The following is a 23,590-nucleotide window of genomic DNA, read 5'->3' on the forward strand; positions in this document are numbered from 1 at the left end:
AGTTTTTATCTCAGTAAGTCATAAAACAGAAGAAATAATGAAACAGAGAGAAGGTAGAAGAAAATAATTAAGAGCAAGCCGGGCACGGTGGCTCAAGCCTGTAATCCCAGCACTTTGGGAGGCTGAGACGGGCGGATCACAAGGTCAGGAGATCGAGACCATCCTGGCTAACACGGTGAAACCCCGTCTCTACTAAAAAATACAAAAAACTAGCCGGGCGAGGTGGCGGGCGCCTGTGGTCCCAGCTACTCCGGAGGCTGAGGCAGGAGAATGGCGTGAACCCGGGAGGCGGAGCTTGCAGTGAGCTGAGATCCGGCCACTGCACTCCAGCCTGGGCGACAGAGCCAGACTCAGTCTCAAAAAAAAAAAAAGAAAAAAAAAAAAAGAAAACAATTAAGAGCAGAAATCAACAGAAAACAAATCAACAACCGATAAAATTAACAGAGCCAAAGTTGTTTCTTTGAATAGATAAGTAAAATTGATGAATTCTGTCAAATAAAAAACAACTCCAAATTTAGATAAGAAGAGACTTCAAGTGAAAGATTATTGCAAGAGGGGGAAAGAGACTATTGCATTAAGGAGAACGCTCTCACCATGAGACCTGTACGGGTCCCAAAGGTTAAGCAGAAAAGGATTTTTCTTGTATAAGGAGGAGTAAACAAACCTGGAAGGAAGCCAGAGTGTGAGAATTGGAAGAATAGGATTACAGGTTGGAGGGGAGATGATCGGACAATAGGTTAGAGGATGTTGTGTCCTGAGGTCAGCCTACTCTTGAGAAAGGCCATTAAGGGTGGGCTGTATGTTGTATGTTGGCTCATAGTGGAGGTGAGTGAGAATTCTGGGACCTGGGGGAAAGACAGAATCCTAACTAAGGTTAGGTTAACAAGCATTTTCTTCGGATTGAACAGTGGGGAGCAAATAGTTTAATAATTTACGAGGCAAAGAGTGGGAATTTGGAGTGCCTGTGTTTGACCTCATCATAGATGAACAAGGTGGCATCTGTGAGTCATATGGGGGAAGTTATATAGGGAGCAGTGTTTCTTTGCAGTAAGTCTTTTTCTGGAATACCAAAAAGTAAGGGGATTTCTTAATGATTGCTATTTTCCAGAACCCAGGGCTCTGGTAAGATGTAACATTGTCAATTTCTAGGACTACTGACAAAAATAAAAAATAAAATAAAAAAAATACAGATCCTACAGTCTTTCAGGGATATTAATGTATTAACTATTATTACAAACAACTTTACGCTAATAATTTGACAGTTTAAAGAAAATGGAGCCGGGCGCGGTGGCTCATGCCTGTAATCCCAGCACTTTGGGAGGCCGAGGCGGGTGGATCATGAGGTGAGGAGATCCAGACCATTCTGGCTAACACAGTGAAACCCCGTCTCTACTAAAAATACAAAAACAGGCCGGGCGGGGTGGCTCAAGCCTGTAATCCCAGCACTTTGGGAGGCCGAGACGGGCAGATCACGAGGTCAGGAGATCGAGACCATCCTGGCTAACACGGTGAAACCCCGTCTCTACTAAAAAATACAAAAAAACTAGCCGGGTGAGGGGGCGGGCGCCTGTAGTCCCAGCTACTCGGGAGGCTGAGGCAGGAGAATGGCCTGAACCCGGGAGGCGGAGCTTGCAGTGAGCTGAGATCAGGCCACTGCACTCCAGCCTGGGTGACAGAGCGAGACTCCGTCTCAAAAAAAAAAAAAAAAAAGAAAAAGAAAACGGACAGATTTTTTGAAAAATACAATTTCCTAAACCAACACAAGAAATGGAAAATCTGAATACTGCTAAAAAATTTTAAAAAAATCAAGGCCACATGAAAAACTGTTCTGAGTTTTGAAACTCTAGGTCCACATGGTTTTATTGATGAATTCTCCCTGACATGGTAGAAAGAAAAAAATTGCCAGTTGTTCACAATTTTTTTCCCTCAGAGAATAGATACGAGGAAATATTTCCCAGTTTCTTTTATAAGAGCAACATAAGCCTGATATCAAAGTCTAGCAAGGATATTGCAATAAATAAATAAAGGAATAAATAAATAAATAATGAATAAAAATGCAAAAATTCTAACAAAATGCTATCAAGCCTAATCAACCAATATTTAAAAGGGACACTACCTCAAGACCAGCTGCATTTTATTTCAAAAAAGTAAGGTTGGTTTAACGTTTTGAAATCAATTTGTTTCACTGCACTAGCAAGACAGAAAATCAAACATAATTTTCTTAAAAATTTTAGAAAAATGTGATGAAAGTCAACACCTATTTATGATAAATCTTCTTAGTTGACGATGATTAGAAAGAAATTTTCATAAATTAATAAAAGGTATCTATGACATATCTATAGCTAACATAATCCTCAATCATAAAACATTAAATATTTTTTCCCTTAGGTTAGAAGAAATGCAAGGCCAGGTCTTTATTCAGTTTTATACTGGAGGTCCTAGATAGTGTAATAAGGTAAGAAAAAATAAAATGCATACAGCTAGAATGGGAAAAGATGAAACTGCTTTTTTAAAATAGATGACATGACAGAAACCAGTTGTATTTCTATACAGAAGCCAACAAGCAATTGGAAAATAAAATGAAAAAACACCATTGATGATAGTGTTAAAAATACTAGACACCTACAAAAAATTTAGTAAGAGATATGCAAGAGCTCTTTAATGAAAATTATAAGCTATTACTGAAGCTTGACCTAGAGAGTTATAATATGTTTAATCATAAGACTCAATACTATTAAGATGATAATTGTTTGCAAATAGATCTCTATATTAAATGCAATATCAATAAAAATCTAGCAGACTTGTACACATTGAAATTGACAAGCGAATTCTAGAATAGCTAAGACAACTTTGAAGAAGAACTAAGTTGGAGTACTGAAACTATCTGATTTTTAGACATACTATGAAGCTTCAGAAATTAGGCAGTGTGGTCCTAAGACCAATGAAACAGGATAGAGTCAAGAAATAGACCCACACGTATACAGTAAACTGATTTTCAACAGAGTCACCAAAGCAAGAAAATACTTTTTGTTTAAATTTATTTTTAATATTTATTAATTTGTGGAGACAGGGTCTTGCTCTGTCTTCCAGGCTGAAGTGCAGTTGCATCACCATAGCTCATTGCAGCCTCAAACTCTTAGGCTCAAGTGATCTTTCGCCACTGCCTTCCAAAGTGCTGGGATTGTAGGTGTGAGCCACTTGTCTAGCCAAGATTTCTTTTCAATAAACAGTGATAGAACAGCTGGAGAAAACAAAATGAGCCTTAACCCCGTCCTCAAACTATGCACAAAAATTAATTTAAAATGAATGGAAACCTAAATGTGACAGGTGAAGTGTCTAGAACAAAAGACAGAAAATATATTCATGAACTCATGGAAATCAAATAGTTGTTAAACAGAACACAAGGGCATTAGTCAGAAAAGAGAAATTGGTAAATTGAATTTGGTAAAGGGAATTCAGGCCCAAAATATGACACTTTGGCATGTGAGCAAAGTACAGAAGCGGGAAAGTCACGCTTTGACCTTCCTCATCCTTTTCCCCTGAAGCAGGTCATAGAACCTCATGTGAAATGTGCCCTTCCTGTATCTGGAGGAAACGAGCATCCTTATCACAGGGAAGAATTTGAACCAGCAGGTCTTCTACATTCTGCTAGTTTATTACCATTAGACTGTACCCCCTCCATCCAATCTTATTTCTTCATCCTATTCACATCTTTATCTAACCTAGCATTAAAAAATCCACAAGTTTACCTTTTCTTTTGAGTCTTCATTTCTGAAGACTCCTGTGTCATTTAAAATGTTTATGTTTTTCTTCTGTTAATTTGCCTTTTGTTACGGGGCCTCAGCCATACACCTAGTGATGGGAGAGAAAAAGAGATTTCACCTAAAAATTTCATAAAAATTAATAATGTCTGCTTATCAAAATACACCACTAAGGAAGTAAAAAGGTAAACTGTAAAATTGGAGAAAATGTTTGCAAATACGTCTGACAAAGGACTCACATACAAATATACATGATAAATGACTATAAATAAGAAAAAAGAAATAATCCAGTTTATACAATGGGGAGAAGTCTTCACCAGGCTTCACAAAAGAAGATATTAGAATGACTAATAAGTATGTGAAAAGGTGCTCATTCTCACTGGTCGTGGGAAATGCAAACAAAACAAAATAAAACAAAACCCCAAACCAAAATAACCCACAATGAGATACCACCATGCATCCACTTTTCTGGCTAAAATAAGAATGTGAAATAGTTGGAAATCTCACACATTGCTGGTGGGGATGTAAAATGGTACAGTGGCTTTGGAAAATTATCTGGCTATTTTTGATAATGGTAGCAAACCAAACTTGGGTCCACAGCAAAACCAAAAGCTGACATTGAGATTTGCTGTGAGAGAAAGTGAGGCATTTATTGCATGGTGCCAAGCGAGCACTGGGCAGTTAATGCTCATGGCTCAAACTCCCCAGCAGCTTGCAAACAAGGGCTTTCAAAGGCAGGGGTATATAGCAAGCAAGCAGAAGTTACAAACAAAATTGTTAATCAGTACATGGAGGTTATACATTGGTTAGGCTCAAAAAGGTGGGATATCTTTTTTTTGAGACAGAGTCTCGCCCGGTTAATTTTTTATATTTTTAGTAGAGACAGGGGTTCACCATGTTAGCCAGGATGGTCTCGATCTCCTGACCTTGTGATCCGCCTGCCTTGGCCTCCCGAAGTGCTGGGATTACAGGAGTGAGCCACTGTGCCCGGACAACGTGGGATATCTTGAAGTGGGGGCTTACAGGTCATAGATGGATTCAGAGATTCTCTGATTTGCAGTTGGTTAAATACATGAGGCTTTGTCTAAAAACTTGAGGTCAGAAAAAAGGAATATTAAATTGCAACCTGTGGGCATGACTCTCTCCAGACCCCTCAGGAAGAAATATTTATTTATTTATTTATTTATTGTTGCAGTGTATAGTGGCACAATCTCAGCTCAGTGCAACCTCTACCTCCAGGACTCAAGCCATCCTCCCACCTCAGCCTCCTGAGTAGCTAGAACTACAGGCACCCACCACCAAGCCTGGCTAATTTTTGTATTTTTAGTAGAGACTGGGTTTCACCATGTTGGTCAGGCTGGTCTTGAACTCCTGACCTCAGGTGATCTGCCTGCCTTGGCCTCCCAAAGTGCTGGGATTATAGGAGTGAGCCACTGGGCTTGGCAGAGACAGGTTTTTGCCATGATGGCTCAAACTCAAGCGATCTGCCCCTGTCAGCCTCCCAAAGTGCTGGGATTACAGCACCCGGCCAGGAAGAAATTTAGAACAAAGCACTATGGTCAGAGTTCAGTCCCTAGTTCCTCCTTCTCTGAGGTCTGCGTGACAGCAGTCAGCACTTTCCATCTCACGGCAGCCCACGTTTCTGGAAAACAACTAAGGGACATGTTTCAAGATGCTATTTTAATTTCTATAGGAACCAAACGTGTTGTGTCTCTAACTTCCTTGGTGATTGTTTTAAGCTGCTGTTGCCTTCTTGTTTATCAGATTTCTCATTTACCTCCCAAGGCCAGCTAGATGTTTGGAATTTCCCTTGAAGAGACTCAGATTTTCCTTCATTTCCATGCTTGGGGATGACCCCGTGGGCCCTTAAGATGGGTCTTAGGGATCCTTGCTCCTTCTCAATAATGTTGAACATATAACTACCCTATGATCCAACAGTTTCAATATTAGAAATATACCTAGCAGGAATGAGTGACTATGTCCACAAAAAGACATGCACAAGGACTTCCATAGCATCTCTTCACTGTAGCCTCAAACTGGAAACAATCCAAATTTCTACCAACGGGTGGGACAAGCCATGTTATCTTCCTACAATGGAATACTACTCATTGATAGAAAGGAACTGCTGATACATGCAATCATGGATACGTCTCAGAAACATTTTGTTGAGAGAAAGCAGTCAGACATAGAGGACAGCACACCGTATAATCTCACTGAATTTTGAAAAATCAGAGCCATCATTGCCTGAGCAGGGGCTGGGAGAGTGACTGAAAGGGACTTGGTGTGGCCATGGAAATACTCTCACTGCATTTGTGTGATGCTCACATGAGTGTGTGAATGTGTCAAAATGCATTGAGCTGAGCGCTTAAGCTTTGTGTCCTTCACCGTGTGTCAGTGATACTTCAATAAAGAACAATTAGCAGAAAAGCCCCAGCAGGAAAAATCCCACTAGCTTACGCCTGTGAAGAAGACAAGCTTGAGCCAACTCCGGCTGAGTCTGCAGCTGGCGGGGATGGGTCCCTTCCCAGTCTCTGCAGGAATTCAGGAGTATTCTGAGGAAACTGGCCCAGGATGCCCGATCTACCAGCCCAAAGCAGGAGAGCCAGGGGCACGGAGGGTGCTGTGTAGCAGCTAGAAAGCCAGGAGGGGGCATTTTGAGCACAGGCATTGCCAATACTGCAATGTCTAATTTTAGCACCCGATAATTTAACAAATCAACTTGCCATCAAAAAATCTAAGCCACCCACCGCCCTCCTCAAACAACAAAGCACCGTACAGCACCGGGGTGTGCTCACCTTGCTGAGCTGCTGAATCCATTCTGGTAACCCTGCACCTGTACAAAGCAAGGCCACGTGCATTGCCTTCTCACACTGATTAAGGACCCTGGGAGGGGGCAATGAGATCAAGGAGGGAAAGGCCCGGACTGAAAACATGCATGCTTGGTAGGGGGAGCATGGGTTGACCGGTGACAGCCCAGCTGACAACGGCCCAAAGCAGGACAGTGTTCCCAGGGGTGTAAAGTAGAATTAGCATCTATGTCACAGGCCAGGACAAAGTCTCAGATGTGCAATGTCAGGGTGGAAGGGAGACCTTTGCATGCAATGGTCCCATTTTATAGATGGGGACATTGAGATACGGTTGGGGGAAGAGGGTTCTTGGTGTCTAGACTCAGTGGCCAGGTGGAGACGCAGGCTGGGTCCATCAGGAGGGGACTTTGTCGTTCTTGGATGTGCGGTTTGGGGAGTGGTATGCACAGGGAATGAGGGGCTCTGACCAGGCAAATGGATGGGCCAACATGGCTGGGGGCTGGGCCTGCCTACAGAGTGAGCTTCCTGGCCAGGAGGGCTGTGTCCCAGCTGCAGAGTGGCCCAGCTGGCTGGGACTGGAGAGGGACGGGAGCAGACAGGAAAGGCAGTGATTCTGGAAGGGTGGCTTCAACCAGCAGCCATGGACAAGGGGCAACTGGGAGGAGCTGTGAGATGGGAAGCCAGGGGCAGGATTGCCTGGGCGTTGGGCAGTGGGCTTTAGACACCTCTTACAGTCGCAGAAAATGACAGGAAAGGATCTGAACACTTCAGCACCGGCCTGAATGTGCAGATGAGCTTGCCTAGATAAGCGGATGATATATTTAAAAGACAAACATAAATGTAAAATGAAGTTAGAGTACCTGCCTCATAGGATGTTCATTTAATCCTCTCAATAATCATACAAGGTAAACACCACCCTATTAATTTGATTTTGCTGGTGAAGAAACTGAGGCACAGGGAGGTCAAACTTGCCCCCGATCACAAATCCAGAAGTGGTTGAGCCAGGTTGGAACCTGGGCAGTGTGGCTCCAGAGAACATGCTATTAGCCACATCACTGTCCCAACACAAATCTCCACTTAGGTATCTTAAACATCAGCGTTTAAATAGTAAATCTGCATAGAGAAACATACGGAAGGATGGCCGCTGTGGGGAGATTTCAGGCAATTCTTACTTTCCCTGTATACTTTCCTGTTCTGTTTGGCCTTTTCTTTTTAGAGTGAGAATGTGCTATATATATAATTGGAGAAAACAACAATCCAATAAAGCTAAACAAAATAAAATAAGAGGAACCACTCTTGTTCAGTTTTCTACATTCCGGACTGCTCAGCTGGTCTCCCCTGTGGGCATCAGGATCCTGACCATGGCAGCCAAGCAGATCTCCCGACAGGGCCCCCTGAGACTTTGGCTAACTCAGGACTTGCACACGATGGCCAAGGGATGCACCAAGCGTGAGAAGTACAGCTCCCTGCACAGTTAACTTAGGCACAGGCATATATTACACACTATGCGCCCTGCTCAGGCACACTCTCTGCTGACTTTGTACCCTTCCTCCCTCTGATAGGAAGGGGGGACATTCCCTGTTAGTGAGGCTGTGGGAATATGCCTGGTCTTTATATCCTTTCTTCCCCCATAGGCCAGTGTGGCTGAGTTGTAGCCCCTAGTGATGGTTTTGTGCACTGGGCCTGTGGACCTGGACCTTTAGGGTGACAGTTGGTGCTCCCTGTGATCAGGTAGTTGTTATGTAGGGTGGCAGATGTCATATCAGAGTTATATACAGCAGGGCTTCAGAAGGAGTGGACAAGGAGGAGTTGGGGGATATGGAGAATTGGAGCAGGGGTGACCCAACCTGGGTGGTAGTTAACCTGGATGAATAGTTAACCTGGGTAGGTAGTTAACATGCAAAGGTGATGGAATCCGGGTTTAGATGATGAGGAAGAGGAGGCTTTGGTGCCCATGTGGATGATGTGGGATGTGCAACAGGAAAGGGGTTGACTTAGGCAGCATTGTGTGGAATTGGAGGTGCCTGCGGGCAGAGATAGCCCAGACGCCATACGATGCACAGGTGTGTGGAGTCTGGACTCCACGCACATGTGGGAATTGTCAGCCAGGAGGTGGTGATTGAAACCAGGTGGGTGGATGAGCGCTCAGGCTGGAGCAGCTCATATGGGGGCAGGGAGGGGGAGCTGTGTTTATCCTAATCCTCAGGGAGGTCAGGTATAATTCTGGGAATCAGACAGTGGTGCCTTGGACTGGGGTGAGATGAATCCATCCTGCTAATCTGTATTAATCTGGCAGCAAGAGAAAGCAAGAGTGAGAGTGAAGAAGAGGACCCTGTTTTAGGCAGCTTGCCGTGGATGTGACCCACATTACCTCGTGTCTCACGCCATTGGTGGTATCGACTTAGAACTCACGAGATTTATAAATTTGGAAAGGGAAACTTTCTACAAAGGATGCAACCTGCACGCTTGGAAGTGGAGCCTCAGGCAGAGGCCAAAAGCAGGCAAGGTGAGGAAGGAAGGAGGACAAGGAGTTTTGCTAAACCAGTTGGCTAAACCTAACTTCCTAACAGGTTATAGGTCAATTATGAATATTCATGAAAAAGGGTCCTGTGCAGGCATGATAAGCAAACATACATGTTGCATGCATCCCATGTTCACCTTGGGGTGGAGACTTAACATTACAGGAAAATAATAAAATTAGCCGCTATATGCCAATTTTATCCTATAAAACTTAGGATCCAGAGGCACTTAGTGGATAGCCTCTGTAAACTGGCCAGAACCAGTCTGTTGTCAGGGTCATAGGAAAGCTTTGTGACACTGGTCAGCCATCACATTGAAAGGCAACAAGGGAGGGGACCCTGGTGACAGCATCAGGGAGTTGATTGAAATTGGAATCCACGGAGGAGTCTTCCTGTCTCTTCATGGCTATGGCTGGGAAACTTAGTTTTAAATGTTTTTTTCTGGGATCTCCTTGGCCAGGAGCAGCCCATCCAATCTGTCAAGGGCTTAAGATTTTATTTTTATTTCACAGTGGGAATGAGTGACATGACGCACTGAGATGTGTGGAGCCTGGGTTTTGCAACTCTGGTGGGACTCTTGCCCTCCAGCCATACCTCAGTCTCTGGAAGGGGAGCATGAATGTCTGGTGGGCAGCTGGCCCCTGCTGCCCCAGACAACCGAGCCTTCCGGTGGTGTGAGTGCATTGGCGCCTCGCCAGAGGTGCGGAAGCTGCCTCTTTCCCACGTTCTCTGTTTCTGTCTCTGCCCCCACATCTACCCCTCCAACTTCCTCCCTTTGCTTTTCAGATCTGATGCCCTGGGAAGGGAAAGCATTAATGCCTTGTTTGTTGTTAACCAGTTTGATCAATTAATTAGCTACAGGGTACCTAATGTGTGGCAGGTCATGTGTTTATTAAGACTAAAGTAAAAACTGAGAGCTTTACATTCTTAAATTTTTTTAAGAAAAAATCAATCCTCCTAATGGTCCTGAGATGGGCACTATTTTCCCTTCTCCCACCCTTCTGCCCTGGAGACCCTCAAGTGACAGATGTTCAGCTGGATACTCAGAGGGAAACAGTGTCACCCAGAGACAGGCAAATGCACCAGGTCACACAGGTCAGGCTGAGTTCCCCTCAGTGTTTTACTGTTAGATGACACCCACGTTGTCCAGTCCTATTTCCCCACAGCCATCACTTGTTTCACCAGGCTTAGCATAAAAACACACAGGTTTTGCAGTTTCTTTGACTCTTCATTTCTTTATTAAGTCTCCCATGTCATGTAAAGTTTCTTGAATAAATTTGTGGGCTTTTCTCCTGTTGATCAAAACTGAACTTGTCAGTTTTATTTTTGGGCCTAGCCAGGGACCCCAAAAGGGTTGAGGAAATCTTCCTCCCCTATAGGAGGTGGGGAGGGATGACCAGGCAGAGCCCAGAGGATTTTCAGTGCAGTGAACTATGCCGTATGATGCTATAATGGTGGATACATGTCATTATGCATTTGTCCAAACCCACAGAATATGCGCTATCCAGACTGAATCCTCATGCAAACTATGGTCTTTGGATGATCGTTGTCAGCAGACAGGGAGGGTCTCCAAGGACTGTAGGAATTTAACCAACTTCAGCAATCAGCCTGTTTTACAGCCTCCTACCTTGCAGCCTGTTTTTCCCCAAACAGTGTGTGGGATGTAGTCACCCAGTCAGTTGAAACCAGGTCCCGACAGACCCCAGCAACTTATAAATGGACCCGAGTGAACGTTCCTCATGACCATGCTAAAATCTCCGTGCTGGGAGTAGCTGTGGCTTCATTACCATAACATGCAACCCAAGCGATGGCGTGATGACTCACTGTGTCTGCACCACTGGGACCCCTCCTCTGCATGCAGCTATGCACCCTCTCCCCACCCCATCACCCCATAAGACTCTCCTGTCCCTTTTTCTCAGGGAGACACTGCTTTGGAGAATCCTCCCAGTGCTCTTCTTATTTGTGCCAAGTAATGAAACTATTGATCAAAACCTGTGTTCTCATAGGGAGTCATCCATTACCTGCCAGGCAAACTGTTACTGAAACACTGAGGATTTGGTCTAGGTCCTGCACAGGAAGCCAATCACTGAGACAGCAAGTACTGCCAGGGAAGAAGGCTTCAATTGAGTGCTGCAGCCAAGGAAGATGGGAGCTCAGTCTCAAATCCATCTCTCCAACAGATTAAAATTGGGGTGCTTATAGCACCAGGAATTAGGGAGGGATAAGGAAGTAATCATGATGGATGAGGGGGCTGACATCTCATTGTCTGGAAGTGGAAATCTGATGAGTTTCAGGTTCTTGCCTGAGAGTCAGTTTTCTGAGAAAGAAACACAGATGAGACAAATTACAAGTTTTAAGCTCAGGGTGGGGGGAGTGAATTTCTAGGTTTATTAAAAAAAAGTAAGTATTAGTTTGATAGGACAATTGGACTGGTTTCAGAATGAGCCCCATTTTTTTTCGGGTAACACAGTGACATGTGAGCACAGGCTCATCAACTGTAGCAATGCACTGCTGTGGTGAGAGATGCTGATAGGTCGGGAGGCTGTGCATAGGTGGGGCAGGGGGTATTTGGGAGCTCTGTGCCTTCTGGTCAGTTTTGCTATGAACCTAAAACTACTCTAAAAAATAAAGTATATTAAAAAAAAATCCATTAGAAGGAGAGTGGCCAGGGTATCTGGGAAGGCTCCCAGTGAAGGCATGTCTGGGACAAAGGGAAGGAATTAGGGTGCCAGGTAGTGAGGCTGAGGGTGACAGGCATCTCCAACAGCTGCCGTGAGATGTCCGAAGGATTGTCCCACAACAGGGAGTCTAGCTCATTCCGTCTTACTGTAAAACATGTAACCAGGAAGGATGAACAGGCATTTAGGAAAGCAGATGTTTGCCCAAGAGAAGAAAAAATCTTCAAAGTTGACAGGCTCAACAGCGGTGCAGCTGCCCCTGAGGGAGCCTGTCCCACCACCAGGGGCACATCAGGGCTTAGAGACTCCTTGTCAGCATGGGGCAGGAGGGCCCTGCAGGGCTCTGAGGGCCTTTCCATGCAAAATTGATTTTCCTTTGATTTTCTCAGTTCAGTTCTTTCTGGACTTACAACAACTTACTGGAATCCAGAAAATACTCAGGTATAACTTTGAGAAATGTGGAAATTCTTCCTAAAGGCTCCTTTGATTTCTCTTTGAAATGCGAAAATACGATGTAAGCCTCATGGCTGTGGAACCCACAGCTATTCAATTCCTTCCACAGGTGACAAAAAGCATCCAGCCTGCAGCATAGATGTGTGAAAAGAGATTAGGCAGTGTGTGAAAACACTTCCCATCAGCCATTTGACGACTTTTTTGAAATGCTAATGTCAGCCCTCCAGAGCTGTTATCTTGGAATTCACACCTATTGGATTCTACATCCAGGTAAATAAAGCAACCTCTGATGAACACAGAAGGTGTGAAGCCAAACTGAGGCAAACTGTGAAAATCCCGGACTTAACTCATCCCAAGGGGACAAGGAAAAATGCAATTATCTTCCTTCTTCATCCAGTATCATTTATTTTTGTGAAAATTTTGAGCTCGAATGGCTGCACGAGAGATAACTACCATTAATTGAGCATCTGCTACAAACCATGGACAATGTCAGTGCTATTTTACATTCAAATCTCTCCACAACCACGTATTTTAATTAAGTACTATTAGTTCTGTTTTCCAGTGTGTAAATCACAGTTGACGTAGATTAAATAATTTTCTCAAAGACATTGACACAATGAAGCATATACCATCCCAAAATATGCCAGACTGATGTATTGATTATTTCAAGTGGAAAATATTCAATATGTAGTTTCAGAAAGGGCTGGCTGACCTGTCTTCTGCATGCAGCAAACTATTAATATTCCTCTAGGAGGGGTGCCCTCACAGTACCAGGGTGAGAAAATAGCCCTTATCACTAGAGACTGGGAACTGGGGCTACAATGGACCTGAATAAACATACTTAAAGTGTGAACCCAAAATGTCTGAGACAGTGCTTAACCAATTTAGAAAGTTTATTTTGCCAACATTAAGGATATGCCCATGACACAGCCTCAGGTAACATGTGCCCAAGGTGGCACAGCTTGTTTTATACATTTTACATAAGTCACTTATGCCTTAGTCTTGCTTAGTGAAATAACAGGGCAGAGGAAGCAATCAGATATGCATTTGTCTCGTGTGAGCAGAGGGATGACTTTGAGTCCTGTCTATCTTTTGTCCACAAGGGATTTCCTTGTGGGCAAACTGTGAGGGAGGTATGCAGCTTTTAAAAAAAGTCTTTACAGCGATCTTGTTAAGGAATAGAATGGGAGGCTGGTTTGCCTACACAATACCTAGCTTGACTTTTCCCTTTGGCCTAGTGATTTTGGGGTCCTGTGATTTGTTTTCCTTCCACAACAGTAATGCTTATCTTCCTTCAGTTTTACCACTTTCCCCAGCCCCTATATATCTCCAAGTGAGTCCCCTGGAAATTTGCTGCACTAGCCAGATCCCCTTTGTCCTGTCATTTCTTTGCAAATTTATGGTTCTTTGACTAAAAGTATAAAAGCATCTCCCTTTGGCCACTTCTTTGGACTCCACTGTCTTGTGAAGATCCCCATGTACATGTAAAACTAATAAAATTGGGGTGCTTTCTTTTTGTTAATCTGCCTGGTATCAATTTGGTTTCCAGATACAGCCTGAGAGCCCACTAAGAGCTAAAGGAGAGTTGGAGGGGGTCTCTGGCCCCTCTACAGCACACAGTGGCAAAGTAGTGAAGGAGGGGTACTGACATAAAAAGACTGAACAGTGATTGACTAAAATCTCAGAGATGTAGAGTATTTATGAGGGTAGTAATGGTAGGGACAGCAGGCAGGAAAATTCTGGGCAGAAGAGGGCAGGTTCCTGGCAAGGGCCCCCACTGTCAAGTCTGGAGCCGCAGCCTCAAGTGAGAACTTGCATCCCTGTTTTCCTATTTGAATATTGCCTTTTCCAAAACCACCTGTGGCCTGCCCTGCCCCCCATCCTGTGCCCATAAAAACCCAGGCTCAACGGGCAGAGGAAGGAGAAGAGGAGAAGCAGCTGGACGTAGGAGACTATGGTTGGACGTCAGACAGAAGTGGCTTGACACCAGAGGGAAGTAGCTTGATGGCGTAACTTTGGAGAGGAGTTTGGCTGGGAGTGGCTGGACTTTGGGGGAGTATTGCCTTCCTGCCTCATCCCCTTTTCAACTCCTTATCCTGCTGAGAGCCACTTTCACTAGCAATAAAATTCCCCGCATTTACCATTTTCAATTCATTTTCAATTCATTTGTGTGACTTCATTTTTCCTGGACACTGGACAAGAGCTTGGAGCCATGAGTGTGGGTGCAAAAGGCTGTCACACTAACCCTCCACTGAGCTGTTAAACCATCTGCAGATGGCAAAGTTAAAAGAGCACTGACTGTAACACTCCCTCTGGGGCTTCAGGGGACAGGGGCAGCTCCGTGGGGCCGGTCCGAAGTTCATTCCTTCCAGTACCCAAAAGTGATTGCCCCGGCTCCTGCACCCACTCACCTGTGTGCTCTCCCCCCATGAGGGGTAAAGCACAGTGGGTCTGACTGAGTGGGATTCACCCCTGCTAGCAGTGAAGTGGCCGGCTAGTTCCAGTGACCCTGCGCTCCACTTCCTACCTGCGAAGGGGTCAGGGAAATATCCTGCTTCAGTAATGGTAGCTGTGGCAACAAAGAGCCCACAAATCTCAATGGCTTAAGACACAAAATAGTATTAATGACCCAAGTTTGATGTGGTTGGCACTGGTTGGAGGACAATCTGCTCCATGTAGCCTTTCAAGGACCATGTTCCTCTGTCTTGTGGTGCTACCATCCTCAGCATGTGTGCCCATCCATGTTACTGCAGCAAGAATGTGAACGGAGTGGAGATTTTTACGGGCCAGGCCTGGAGGTGGTGTATACCACTTCTGCCCTTGTTCTCTTAACCTTAATTCAGTCACCTGGCCCCAGACTAAGTCCCAGGGGTCTTGTAAATGTCGTTAAATGTGTGTGTTCAGGAAGAAAATGGAAAGATTTGGGGAACACATAGGATTTCATCATTTTTTTTCATTTTGTCTGCTTCATGGGACACTGTATCTCACTCACAGTAGGCACCTAATATGCATTTTCACACTCAATAGATGAATGAATGAATGATGGCTTAATTCCATAGTAACAACAATCTAGTTGTAAGCAAACCAGAAAATCAAAGCTGGGTTCACTATGGCCATTGGAATCAATGTTGATTTATTTAAAGCAGAGTGAAAATGAATCATATTAGTCAGTACAAAATATACCAGTAATACTGCTAATAGAAATTCCTTCATAGAGGTGAGGAAGATAAAGTCAGTTAATACGTGTAAAAGTGTGGGAACATATAGTAAGTTACATGAGTTAGCTATGACTAGCTGATGGGTCTTCAAGTGGTCTTCAGTGAGACATCCTCAGTTTGCACCGGCTCTTGTCTGTTCTTTGTGCCCTTTTTAACCACATTCTGGAGTTTTTAGTAATAACTGGTATTGTTCTCAGTGGAGAGGAGGCGCTCCCTTACACATCTGGGAGGTTCTGAAACAAACAAGTTTGCCAAATGCCACTCAGAAAGAGGTCCTGGCTTTTTAATTGGCATTTGGCAAACTTGCAAGGGGAGGAGAGGTTCATTGATATGCTTATTAATGTCACTGTTTGAGGCCATTAAATGATGATAAATTTTACCAACAATAGGGCAACTAGCTACTTTTCTTCTAAAACCCTTGTTTCTCTGGGTTTGTATCTACCCCTTAACATGGGATGCTGGGTCTTGCTTACCAGCGCCTCTATTTGGCAGATTATTCTCTCTGGAGGCTTGATGTTGTCCAGCTAGGGGAAAGGGGCATGAGTTTAGGCATCTTGGGGAAAGGGGCTGAAACTCAATTAGCCTTCCCATGGCGATTCTTATGATGAACGCTAAAAGAAGAGTCAGAGATGCAGAAATAGAGAAAAGAGCTGGGGGAACAAGATTTCAAAAGGAGAGTGATAGATCATTTCAGTGGAAGGGCATGTGCTGACTGGGCTTAGTGCATTTAGCACTGCCTGCCTGTCCTCTCTGCTTGTGCATGAACTCCGGGCTGGGATAATGGGAGGTGAATCTAAAGGGTACACGGCCTGTTGTTCAGTGAGACCGTCCGATGATCTTATCAAGAAGTTTGTACTTGGTCCTATGGGCAGTGGGAGCCACTGAAGGTGTCTGAGCTGTAGAGTGAAGGAGTAAAACCATGCCTTGAGAAGTGCAATCCAGCAGCTGAGGAGCCTTATTTGAAGAGGGAACAGTCAAAGATGAGCAACCCGGGCGTGAGAGAGCGACACTGGTCTAGTGAGAGACAATGAGAGACTTTGCTATTGATGCAGTGGGTGGAACGAGGCTGAGAAGCTGCACTGCAGACCCAGGGCCGCCTCTTTCTCTACAGCAGCCTCCACCCCAAAGTCTCCACCTAGGGCAGTAGTTTTCACACATGAGTGTGTACCTGAGTCAACTGGAGGGCTTGTTAAACTCAGATTTCTGGGGCTCACCTCCAAAGTTTCTGATTCAGAAGGTCTGTGGTGGGGACCAAAACATTTTCATTTATAACAAGTTCCCAAGTGAGGCTGATGTCGTTGGTCTGGGGACACATTTTGAGAACCACTGGGAAATGGATCAGCTTTGCTGAAGACCTAAGATGCTTACAAAGCTCTCTCAGTCTCACAGAGAGGCTACGTCAAGTCTCGCATGCATGCACGCACCTTTGTGCACAGACGTGTACACTTGAGTGTGGTTGCCAGGTAGAGGGGCTTGGACGGAAAAGCTCTCTGGGCCTCAAGTGCCTGCAGTAATGCTCTGTTACTCTGGGTCTCTCAGGCTTTTCAATGTTAGAATCCCTCTAGAATGCAACTGACCTGTGTTTGGATTTGCTAAGAGCCAGTAGGTAGCACAGCCTTTGGGAAGGGGAAATGGTCAGGTGCTGTGGAGAGGGTGACAGCCAAGGGGAGGGGGCTGAGGGGGAATCTGACAGATTGACTGGCTGCAGCCTTGCTGTGCAAGGTTGAATTTCCGAATTCTAGAGTCACCTGTTTCTGTAATCACAACAGCATTAACAAGGGTGGCTACTATTTCTTGCGATGTGCCAGAGACTTTATGTCTTTTCTTCACTGAAGTCTCAGACAGACTGCAAGGTAAGTTTTATCTCCTGTACCTTATGGTTGAGGAAACTGAAGGATAGAGAGTGTAATCCTGTATTAACCTGCATTTCCCCTTCACCCTGTTCAATTTCCCTTCCACTTCTCACCCCCACCTGCAGGGTTCTAGGCCCAGAAGATGGGCAAGATGACCAAGCAGAACTGTGGACATCAGTGCTCAGCCCTTGGGTGGAGGGAAGCAAAGGGCAAGGGGAATCCATGTAAAGTCACTTGTCAGAGTAACCAAGGTACTTGTCAGTGTCATGCCTGGTTAGTGTCGGGATTGGAGCCCTGCATTTCAGAGCCTGGAGCTGACACTGGGTCCCCAGCCATGCCATCTGTACCACTTGGCTGCCTTTTTGTGTTTCAGCACCACCTCTGTCTCAATGGAGAAACCATCCTCCCATTTCACTGGGCTGGGGCTCCCTTGATGTCCTGAACCTCTATCAGTAAAAAAACATTTCTTGGGTTCTTTCTAAATCTGCCTTTCTAGGAACTGTTGTTATTTCCCACGGTCCTGTCTGCCGTTGAGATGGACATGGAGATGCATTGCCCAGACTGTCTTTCAGGGAGGACTTAGTGCCCTTACTGCTGTGAGTGATGTTGGCATAAAGCTTTCAGCTGTCTTCAGGGATTCCCTCAGCTGCAGAGTCCCTTTGCCTAAGGCGGTGCATGGCCCATGCCTGATCCACCCAACGCAGTCAGAATAGCTGGGCCTTAATACCCTGCCTCCATCAGGCATTGACCGCTCCCTTCAGCTCTGAGTCCCTCACAGTATTGGCCTGCACGGCTGCCCAGCTTCTCCCCTGCTCGTGCCTGCTTCATCCCCTCTTTGCCAAGGATGTGGATTCCAAAAGCAATTCCCTCATAAACCTTCTGCTCCTTAGATTCTATTTCTGAGTCTGCCTCCGGGAAAACCCAACCTTCTGTGTCTGTCCATTGCTCATCCTCCTCCACCCCTTTATCTAACTCCTGCTTCCTCTGGAAAGTCTGGGCACAAGGGCCATCTTGCTTCCTGCCGTCTGTCTTCCCTTCTCTGATGGCATTTCACTTCTATTTTAGCTTTTCTGCTACAAGAAAAAAAAGTGCTGGCTGGTCTCTTGGGTGGTTTTTGAGAGAGGGTAACACATCTTCATCCTTTTCACTTCTAGGGTGTTAGTCTACAGATTTTTTCACACGTGGGTGAGATGACATCTAAGTGCTGTTATTAACCACAACATTGTCAGTAACAGCAAACCATGGGACACACACCAGCGATTCACCAATAGAGAGGGGGCTACACAAATTATGACAGTAATGCATACCCTCAAAGCACCAGTACAAAGAATGAGAATGCTCTCTAAGTGCTAGTTGGAAATACTCTTCAAGACGTATCATTAAATGAAAGAGATCAAGGTGCAGAGCCATGCGTAGCTCACTGCCCTTTGTGTGAGGGTTGTGTGAGCCTGTGATTGCACGGCAGAAGTGTCCTGGGGAACTGTGGGTTAGGGTGCCGGGTGGCTGAGGACAGTGGTGAGGAGGAAGACTTTGTCTTCCTTTTTGTACTTTCAAATTTTTGAAATATGTGAATTATATTAGCTTTTTCGAGAAATAAGTATAATCCCACCATAATAAGCTATACAGTCAAGTAAATGTTTTTGAGAAAGGTGAGGCTGAAGGTGGCAGTTGTCTGAGTAGCTGGGAAGGCTGCTGGCTGTGTGTCTGGTGGATGGTGGATACCCCAGCCTGGCTCAGTGGGGATTTCGGGGAGAATGATGACAATGGTTAGGGGGAGGTAGGGGCCTAGACCGGAGGCTGTGGGACTGAGCTTGGTGTGGAACAAGGCATGGCCAGTTGCGCCTGCCTCCTTCAGAGGTCTGTCCTGAGCTCTGCGGCTCTGCAGCTGCTGTGCCAGCTTGGCAGGCAGCAGCTGTGTCTTGCCGGGAAAGGAGACTGTCGCTCTTTTGTTCTGAGTGAGCCACTGGGGGTCTTGGCTGATGTAGGTGTGGGGAGGGAGGAGGCCCAATGGTGTGAAACTGGACGTCTTGATGCTAGTGTTGTGAGACAGTTTGCACACACTTCGTGCTGATGGCTGCCAGGTCTGTGTTTGCAGCCCAGAGTGCCCTTTCCCTAGCTTTGCAATGGGACATGTAGCTGTATCTAGGACGCCTTTGTGTGGACAGCTCACAGAAGCCACAATGTCAACGTGCCCTGAACTCAACTCACCATCCTCCTGCTTCCCTCCACCCCACCCGCTCTTCCACTCACATTGCCTTTCTTGGTAAAGGCCAGATATCGAGGTGTTATTATTGACGCTTCCTTCTCTCTCACCTCTCTGTCTTTTTTCTTAACTGTGACTCAGACTGTGTGGCACCTCTGTCTCAAGCTGTTCTGGAGCTGTCATGCTGTGGGACAAATGCCGTGTGCCTTAGTGTGTGCCTCGGTGACCCGGCCCTCACCTACTTCGCTAATCCCACCTTCAAAACCTGCCCCTTTTTGCCTTTGCTTGCGCAGTGGACCCCCTTATTTGCAGTTTCACCTTCCGAGGTTTCAGTTACTCGTGGTCAACCTTGGTTGATTATTTGTATTAATAGAAGATATTGAAAGGAGAGAGATGTAGAGACTACCTTCATATAACTTTAATTACAGTATATCCTTATAATTTTCTATTTTGTTATTAGGTACAGTTTTCCTATTTTATTGTTAATCTTTCACTATGCCTAATTTATAAATTAAACTTTATCATAGGATGTGTGTATACAAAAAAACATAATGTATACAGTTTGGTTCTACCTGCAGTGTCCACTGGGCATCTTGGAAGATATCACTATGGATAAGGGGGTACTCCAATATTCCCTCTGCTTGAGGTCCTGTCCACCCCAACTTATATGTCTCTTATTCACCTTTGAAAACTCAGCTCAGGGACCACACTGGTCTGTCCTTCCATGGTCTGCAGCCTGGAGTTAGTGCCTCTTCCACATCTCCTGCCATGCTCCTCCACCATGAGCTTTTGCACAGCACAAGCCACTCTGTGGATCTCTCTTGGTCTCTGCCACCTCCTGGGGTCCCTGGAGGTCATGGCACATGGTCAGTTCAACTGTATCCCAGAGTCTAACACTGCTGGACACAAGATGGGTCTCAACAGATGTTAAATCAATAAAGCAAATAAATCCGATCCCCTCATGCTACAGAGGAGGAGACCGAGGCCTTCAGCGGAAGGGATCCCCATGACCGCCCAGCTAGCTGGTGAGGGGCCCAGGCTAGACCCGCCTCCCTGAGCTCAGGCCCAGGGCTCTCCACGTGGCAGCACAGTCTTGGCATTCAAGGGAGTGGAAATACCCAGTCCAAGTATGTTATCTGGGATTTTATTTTATTTTTTCCTCCCTTTCAAGTGGCTCTCCTTGAGTTTACCAGTCTTCTACTGCTATACTCTTAAGGAGGAAGAATGAAAGTGAGTTGGAATTTACTGTGGTCCTTACCTTGAGACAGTTTCCTCTCTTAACTTCATGTTAAAAATAGCAGACCTCCAGTGTGGAGACCTAGAATCCCATTTCCTGGCCAAATAGCTCCTGTCGTATTTCTGGGACTGATTTAACAACTCATTAAGGATTTATTACAGCTGGCCTCCTCCCACACCCCTCTCTCATACCGACAGGACTGGCCACAGGAGAAAGACAGTGAGACATCGTCTAAAAATAAAGAAAACCTGCAAGCCTATCCATAAGAAAGCTGCAGCCTTCCCTTCCGGCTTCGGTGGGAACAGATGGGGAGCGGAGGCTGAGGTTTCCGCAGTGCTGCAGCAGGGGACAGAGCCCCTCTCCTGTCCTTTCCCAAAGCCATCTGCCTGCCCCACTTGTCTCCAAGCATGCCTTCAGGGGTCACAGCCCTGGCCCACCAGGGAAGGGGCCATTTTTGACGTGCTCTCATGACTCGCCTGGCTGCTCCATCTCATTGGCTGGGGGGAATCCATGTGTGGGTGGTGGGGTCCACACAGGCAAACCCGCCTGGGGAAGCAGATGTCAGAATAGAGGTTCTGCATTGGCCAGCTCGGGATGCCATAACAAAGTACCACAAAGTGCGTAGCTAACACAACATACGTTTATTTTCTCAGTCTGGAGTCTGAGAGTCCAAGCTCAGGGTGCAGGTGGGATGGGTTCTGGTGAGGGCTGTCTTCTCGGCTTGCACATAGCTCCCTTCTCACTGTGTCCTCCCACGGCCTTTCCTTGATGCGTGAGTGGGAAGAGAGAGCTACTTGTATTTCCCTCTTCCTCTTCTTAAACTGCTGCTAATCCTATTAAATTAGGACTTCACCCTTCTGACCTCATTCAACTTTAATTGCCTCCTAAAATGATGTTCCTGTTGATAAAGGACTGCCTATATGATAAGTCCCATAAGATTACAATAGAACTGAACAATTCCTATCGCCTAGTGACATCACAGCCATCATAACATTGTAGCACAATACATCACTCATGCATTTGTGGTGATACTAGTGTGAACAAACCTACTGCATTGCCACTTGTATAAGAGAATAGCACGTACAATTATGCAGAGTACATAACACTTGATAATAAACAACTATGCCACTAGCTTATGTATTTACTATGCTATATTTTTCATCTCTATTTATAAAAAAGTTCACTGTAAAACAGCCTCAGGCAGGTCCTTCGAAAGGTATTCCAGAAGAAGGCATTGTTTTCCTAGGAGATGACAGCTCCGTGTGGGTTATTACCTCTGAAGACCTTCCAGTGGGACAAGATGTGGAGGTGGAAGACAGTAATGCTCATGATCCGGACCCTGTGTTGGCCTAGGCTAACGGGTGTGTGTCTTTGTTTTTAATTAAAAAGTTAAAAAAAATTAAAAAATAAAGAAAAGCTTGTAGAATCAGGATATAAAGAAAAAAAATTGTACGGCTCTACAACATGCTTGTGTTTTAAGCTAAGTGTTGTTACAAAAGAGTCAAAAAGTTAAAAATAAGGGCCTTAAGATGGCTGACCAGCGACATCTTGTACTTAGCTCCACAAAGAAGAACCCCAGTCGTGAGCAGATAATCACCCGTCCAATAGATAAACCAAGAGAGAACACTGGCATTCAACAGAGAAGGGACGGGAAACATCCAAAGGAGGGAAAGAGAGGGAACTGAGGTAGCCTGCCTGGCTAGGATCACCTGGGACCCTGGAGAGACTCCCCAGTGCAGAGAAAGGGTAAGTGAGAGATCCCAGCGGTCCACATTCCCACCATGGACTCCTGCAATCCTAGCCATGGTAGAGCCACTTGACCTTTATGGGCCCTGAAGTTAACACACGGAGCTGCTTGGAGACAGTGAGGTGCTCCAGAGAGGAAGCTCACGTGGGTCCCGCACTGCTCTCTCCCTCCCCCCGCAGTCCTAAGTAGCTACAGTAAGGCACCATTTTGAGATCACAACCCCCAAAAGACTGTATCCTGCTCAACCAGTGTGTGTATCTCTATATCCCTGGAGCCCCAGTGGTATCCCCCATCTGCAGCTACCACTGCAAATGGCTGCTGCTGCTGGGGCTAAAGCATGGGCCACTGGCTGTAACCCTGCTGCTTCCACCATTGGAGCCACCACGTATTTTCGCGTGCATAGAGCCCTGCCCCCCTGGAGACCCACAGCTATCATTGCTGTACTGCTGGGGCTGAAGTTCAAGTCAAGCACGGGCTGCTGCCACCAGGACTGAACCATAAGCCAAGTACGTGTTCTCCACTCAACTGGATATGGCTGCTACCACTGAAAGCAACCACACCTTCCTTAGGAGCAAGGCCAAAGTGAAGCCACTGCCACCCACAAACCAAGCATTCCACTGCGGGCCTAGGAAACACCTTGCCCCAGCCTACTAGAGCTAATGCCTGTAGGTGTCACTGGGGGGCCTGAGGACAAGCTTGCCTGCAATCGCTCATGCCAGAGTATGCCATGTGGGGGCCTGGAGATCTTCCAGAACAGTCCTCCACCTTTGGCATCTGAGCACTCATCCTGAGGTTGGGCCCACTCACTGTGCCACTACCACATAGCTGGCACTAACTTACACATACCACCTGCAGGCCTGGAGCTTGGTCCACCCAGCCCATCACAGAAACTGCCAACATTAGTATACACTGCACAGGACCCAGAGGGTTGTCCTACCACTGCTACTGCCATCATTCACACCATTCCTGCTGCTTAGGGGCTTAAGAACTTGCACATCCTCCTTGCCCACTGCTGCCATTCTTTGCATTTGAGCAAGTCAACTGGAGGCCCAGGAATTGGCCTGTTTGAACCTGTTGACATCAGTGCCAATGGATGCTGCCCTAGACCCCAAAG

The sequence above is a fragment of the Macaca nemestrina genome, chromosome 11 (assembly GCF_043159975.1).
Source record: "Macaca nemestrina isolate mMacNem1 chromosome 11, mMacNem.hap1, whole genome shotgun sequence".
Taxonomy (NCBI): Eukaryota; Metazoa; Chordata; class Mammalia; order Primates; family Cercopithecidae; genus Macaca; species Macaca nemestrina.